General features: G+C 43.1%; 1 long non-coding RNA gene across 2 annotated transcripts; it reads left to right on the top strand.

The window, feature by feature from the left end:
• The first annotated feature begins 585 nt into the window (after window positions 1-585).
• On the top strand, window positions 586-5,487 carry LOC116419333. Of its 2 annotated transcripts, none has more exons than XR_004229607.1 (3): window positions 586-660; window positions 4,604-4,763; window positions 4,973-5,487. It is a non-coding gene; the product is annotated as an uncharacterized LOC116419333 (long non-coding RNA). The 2 variants fall into 2 exon arrangements; XR_004229606.1 differs by lacking the exon at window positions 586-660 and adding an exon at window positions 2,193-3,494.
• The last annotated feature ends 894 nt before the right edge of the window (window positions 5,488-6,381 follow it).

Below are 6,381 nucleotides of genomic sequence, written 5' to 3'. Positions count from 1 at the left end.
GGACAGGCTAGGGCCACTATTTTAGACTATTTCATTCACTAATAGTCCTAAAGGTGTTGCTCTGATGAGTTATTTCTTTGTCTCATAAATTCTACCAAGACAACATCTCTGTTGGCACGCAATCTGTATCCTTTCCACTTCCAGAGTCAGCACATAGTAGGCACTTATTAAGTGCCCATTGATTGATGAATTGGTTTCTTTATTCTTTTCTAAAATAAGCTCCACACAACTTTGTCTGCAAGGAAAGGAGCCCAAAACCGGCTTCTGAGATCCAAGAGCAGCTGTGGGGATCAGGCAATAAGGGGTTAGGGGTGGCTGATCTCTGAATTCTGAGAGGCCACAGACCCCAGAACTAAGGAGCTGCATGAGCGAGACTTTATTTCCTTTCTGGTTGGGGAAGGCACAGGAGACAAAAGCGTACAGGGTCAGGCACAAAAGGATGAGGCAGGGACATCAGAGGCCCCGAGATTGATTCTTTCACAATCCTCTTAGCACTTGTTTCTCTGTCTTTGTGACATAGGAGGTGAAGCCACACAATGGGCTGTGGGAGTGGTTGTCAGCAGGGCAGCATCAAGAGCAGGGATTTAGGGCCTCCCTTCCTTGTGCCCTAAATGATCCTCCTTGGCTCTGAGGACAAAGGGAAGAGAGGATCTTTCTCAGGTTCTTCACTTTAGGGAAAAGTATTAGTATTTCTGGGACTGGGAATCCTGTTCAACTAGGAGGGAGTCTTAGAACAAGGGATATCAGGGCTGGGAGGGGCCTTAGAAGAGGGGGTGTCAGAGCTGGGAGGGAGCCTAGAACAGGGGATGTCAGAGCTGGGAGGGAGCTTAGAACAGGGGGTGTCAGAGCTGGGAGGGAGCCTAGAACAGGGGATATCAGAGCTGGGAGGGGGCTCAGAACAGGGGGTATGAACAGGGGGTGTCAGGGCTGGGAGGGAACTTAGAACAGAGTGTGTAAGAGCTGGGAGGGGCTTTAAGCCCTTTCTTATATAGAGGAGGACCCAGGCCCTGGTCAGTGAAGGAACTTCTCCAAGTTTCAATGATTGATAAATGGCAGATCAGAAGCTAGCTCTCCCACCTTTCACCTATAAGCACTGTCTCCATTGAGCCATAGATTTTTTTACCAGCCCCTTAGATATGCCCTGTGATCTCCATATTCTTTGGATGGTCCCTGCACACACAGCATCTTCTCTCTTTGGCTTCCCCCAAGCCCCTCCATCTTGTAGGCTCTGGGAGAGGGGCCTGGACTAGGAGTCAGGATACTTGTCTTTATTTTTGTCCTGCTGCTAGATTGCTGTGTAACTTTAGGTGGTCACTTCCGCTCTCCCGGATTGAGTTTTCTCATGTGCTAAATGCTAGGGTTGGTCTCTGTTCTCTAAGGTCTCTCCCAGATCTAACATTCTATGAATTTTCCCTTTGGAGCACAGTCTCGGGCCATAATAGTAGCAATAATATGAAGAACTGATATTTATATTGTGCTTTAAAGTACAGACATTATCTCCTTTGATCTATATCTCTATAAAGATACAGAGGCTGGAGCACAAGAGCATCGGTGGGAAGAAAAACTCTAGGCAATAACCCTCAGTTTCCAAAGTCAATCTGCCTGCCAATTTCTTCACTTGCCTGACATTTGGCCTTGCCATAGCCTCTTCCTGAATCCAGCCTCAAGTCTGCAACATTGATTATTTGAGATCAATTCATAATATATCAGGGCATGACTCTATGTAAGCCGCTCAATTGGGAGAGATTTTTCCATTTGATTCTAGGTGACATTTTGGAGCATATTATTTTTTGTGGGTTTTTTTTTGAGCTTATTATTAATGGATGGTTTGTGAGCCATTAGAAAGGAAAGCAGCAATCCCAAAGAGTGAGCATGAGCTCATTTATTACAAGTCGTTCCGAATAGCTCTTAGAGTTACTACATTGGGGGGAATGCCCAGACACGGGTTAGACATAATCTGGCCCTGCTCAATCTTGTCTCGTATTACTTCAGTCCATGCACACGAGCTCCCCTCTATGTCCCGGCCAGAGTGGGCAGCTCTCTGCTCACATCGGCTCTGTCCTGGGTTGATGGTCTTCCCTGATGAACATTGTGGAACCCTTTCCTGCCCAACCCACTCTGGTCAGTATGGAGTTTTATTCCTCAGACTCCATGAGATTCTTTCTTGGTTTTCTTTGATTTTAAATTTTAATTTATCTTTCATTTTATATTAGCACTAGATATGGTCTGAGACCTGCTCCTTTCTACTTAGCAAATGGGAATAAAGGAAGCAGCTGGGCACATGGAGAGAGCAGGGCTCTGGAGCCAGAAAACTGGTGCTTACTACCCCTGGGACCTGGGAAATTACTCTACTGGCCTCGGTTTCCTGAACTGTAGTTGGAATAATTGAGTCTCTGAGGTTTTGGTTACTTCTAAAGTGATCCTCAATTTAAATGTTCCACTGGTGCTTATGGCTTCTGCTGGTGTGACCTTGTTTACCTTCAGTTCCCTCTATAACAAAGGGTTCTTTCCAATTCTAGACCCGATGATCCTAGGATACAAAGTCTCCCTCCCCCAAGCCCATGCAGCTTTTTGGACACAGTGCCAAACTTGGTGCCAGGAAGATCTGAGTTCAAATTCTGTCTTGGGCATTTCTCCACAGGATGATCTCTAACTTCTCCATGCTCTTAGGCAACCATTGGCTACAGATGACCTACCAGATGTATATGGGGAGAGGTAGTTCCAACACTGGAAGTTCCTATATTCAATAAAATCACAGATCTGGACCAAAAATAAGAAAAAATAACCCAAAGAAAGGCCCATTTAGTTTCTCTTTCCATGCAATGCCTTTCTGAGAAAGAATTAGGACTCAATTCATTCAGCATATGCCTCTTCTTTTGCTAGAGTCCCACCTATCTCCATGCACGGTAAGGTCTTGATTAGCTCTTTTTTGGGCTCTTTGACTTTCTAGTAGCTGAGTGACAGGGTCACCAGAGTCCTTTCTTTATAAATCTAGACTCTTGGGGTCAGAATGAATCTTGGTCTAAACTCCCCATATTAAAAAACGAGGAAACAGAGCCACAGTGACTAATACCCAGTTAAAGGCAGAATTGGTCTCCGACCTTCTAGCGTGGTACCCTTTTCACCTTTTCTTCTTTCCTCCTCTCTTTCCCTAAAAGATTCCCTGTGAATTTTCCAACAAATCCCTGTTTCCCAGTCCTCAGTTTGCAGGAATACAGGCTTTCCAGGCTCTCGACAAAGCTTCTTTGGCTTGAGGGAGAATAATGTCGCCGAGCTGCCTCCTTCACTAAAGCCAGGTTGTCACACAGGGCCCGTCGTGTTCCTCGTGCGCTGCTTGGATATGATCTTGGGGATTAGAAAGGGAGCACTTTCAGGTCAAGCTCTGGCATACGGCTTGAGGGGAGGAATTGTGGGAGGCTGCAATAGAAGAAGAGGAAACTCGGGGAAGGAGGAAGGGCAGAGATGAAAATCCCAAAGGCAGCTGATGATCTGAGGTGAGTGGTACAGTAGCGACCTTGGCCAAGCCAGGAGTGGATGTTCAGGACTCCCTCAGGGACCAGTAACGGAAGAACATGCTCAGCCCTGATCTTCGGCTTCAGGTTTCCAAACTGACTGTACTGGGTCTGGATCCATTCACTCTACTCGTTTATTCTTTCATTGAACGGTGTGTTCCGAACACCGTGCTGGGAATTGAGGGTGAAATAAAGTATGACTGAGACACAGTCCCCTCCTGTCATGGAGCTTATACTCTTCCGGATCCCCGGGGAGGTCATGGAAACAGCAGAACTGGACCCAGAGAGCCCTTGTGAGCAGTATAATGATGAGAATCCTATAGTAGCACTGACAGACTGAATCCTTTGGGGCATTTAACGTCCTCCCCAGCCTTGTTCTAGCCAGTCTGTCCAGTTTGGTTGTATGTCACTTCCCAAGATGTGCTCTAAGTCCGGCCAACCTGGCTCACATCTGGCTCTCTACCTCCTATCTCTGCCTTTCTCCAGGCCATTCTCCTAACTGGAAGTTCTCCTTCGTTTTGTGCCAAAGTCTTTCTTGATCATCCTAGCGACCAATGCTTTCCTCTTCACAATTACATTATAATATACATAATTAATGGCTCAGTGGATAGAGTTTGGAGCCAGGAAGACCAGAGTTCAAATATAATCTCAGATACTTATTACCTCTGTGATCTTGAACAAGTCACTTTGCCCTGTTTACCTCAGTTTCCTCATCTGTAAAATGAGCTGAAGAAAAAAAAAGTAAACCATTCCATTATCTTTGCCAAGAAAAACTTAAATGAAGTCACAAAGAGTCAGAGAGGACACAACAGCACACACATATTTTGTATATATTTCTATACATATATATTGTTTCTCCCAATAGAATGAAAGTTTTTTGAGAGTAGCAATGGGGTCATCCTGTTCTCTGTAATCGTAGTGCCTAGCTGAATGATTGTTGATTAATTGGTTGCTTAGTCAATTGAGTTTTTCCAAAGTTCAATTCAAATGCCCCCTCTTACAGGAAACCTGTTCTGATCTCTCCATTTGCCAGAGTCTTTCCTCTGGAAAATTATTCTGAATGTGTTTTGTATTTGCTTGTCTATGTACAGGATTTCCCTGAGAGAATGTCATTTGCTCGAGGGAAGAGACTTTTGGAGAGATGAAAGGAGAACTTACCATGGGGAAGAGAAGTGTGGCAGGAGGATGGAAAGAAGGAGAACCTGCAGACAGATCAACTAGGATTATGAAAAAAGCCAAAGCCTTTAACAGGTAGGTAGGTAGGTCCTTGATGACCTTAGAATAATTTCAGGGGATTGTGGGTAGAAGTCACACTTCAAAAGATGGAAGAAAGAATGGAAGCACTGGGTAAAAACGATTTTAAAATTTCCAGAGGTTTGGCAATGAAAAAGAGGCAAGAGATGAGATAGCAGCAGGATATAATTTTAAGAGGGTCAAAGGAGAATTTTTTTATTTTTTAGGAGTTGAGGCATCTGAGCAAATAGATAAATTGTATTGAAATGAGCTTGTGGTGAGGGAGAGTTTGAAGATGTACTTCTTTGACTGCTGAACGTGGTCCAGGAGGAAACAGAATCAAGGACAAAATCGTCATCATCAATCATCATCATCATCATCATCCTCATCATCAAACAACAAGCACTTGTTAAGGACCAATTGTGTACCAGGCTCTGTGCTAAATTTTGGAGATATAAAGGAAGGCCAACATATGGCTACTGACCTCAAGGAGCTTATATTTTCATGGAGTAAGACAACATGGAAACAACTATGTGTATGCAAGGTCAGTACAGGATAAATTGGAGGTGAGCCTTTTACAGAGGGTAAGATTTCATTTAATAGAACGATCTACCTTAGTGAATGGTGAAATAATTTTTTGGGGGTCCATAGAGGACAGGACAAAGGTAAAGAAGCTGAAAAACCATTTTATAAAAGTAAATGTGGAAAACTAGATTTACATGTAATTGGAAAAATAAAATATAATTATGTAAAAAAAGTATCTTCAATCTTCAGTAAATCCAAAAAAAAAAAAAAAAAAAAAAAAAAAAGAAAGGAAGGAAGGAAGGAGGAAAGAAAGGAAGGAAAGAAGGAAGGAAGTTCTCCCTCTCTTACCTCCTCAAGTTAAAAACCCTTTTGTGCAGAAGTCTTTCCTGATCATCCTAGCAACCAATGCTTTTACTCTTCCAAATTACATTGCTATATACACAACTAATGGCTTAGTGGATAGAATTTAGAGCCAGGAAGACCAGAGTTTAAATGTGATCTCAGACACTTATTACTTCTGTGATCTTGGGCAAGTCACTTTGCCTTGTTTGCCTCAGTTTCCTCATCTGTAAAATGAGCTGAAGAAAAAAAATGGAAGGAAGGAAGGAAGGAAGGAAGGAAGGAAGGAAGGAGGGAAGGAAGGAAGGAAGGAAGGAGGGAAGGAAGGAAGGAAGGAAGGAGGGTAGGAAGGAAGGAAGGAAGGAGGGAAGGAAGGAAGGAAGGAAGGAAGGAAGGAAGGAAGAACTATACAATAAATTCTCTACAGCTGGAAAGGCTTCATAAAAGGGTCAATTGATTTCTTGATAAAGAAATGTGAACTATCATTATTATTATTATTATTATGATAAATCTACTAGTTCTCTTTAATAGTTAGAAAATAAACCAGTGACACTTTTGTTAAAAAGGGAAAAAAGAAGAAAGTGAATACCAGTTCACAGTATCATACAAATAGAGCAAGAAGAGACTTTGGGGTTCAACCCCCTCATTTTACAAACGATGAAGAAACAAGATCCAGAGACATGAAATGACTTGTCCAGAGCCACACAGATAGTAACTAGCAGAGTCTAAATTTGAACTCAGGTTCCATTGTTCTAACTTCAGTGGGCAAGTT

The sequence above is a fragment of the Sarcophilus harrisii genome, chromosome 5 (assembly GCF_902635505.1).
Source record: "Sarcophilus harrisii chromosome 5, mSarHar1.11, whole genome shotgun sequence".
In the NCBI taxonomy this organism is placed as follows: domain Eukaryota; kingdom Metazoa; phylum Chordata; class Mammalia; order Dasyuromorphia; family Dasyuridae; genus Sarcophilus; species Sarcophilus harrisii.
Note: the sequence above shows the minus strand (reverse complement) of the source record. Positions and strands in the feature narration are given on the sequence as shown.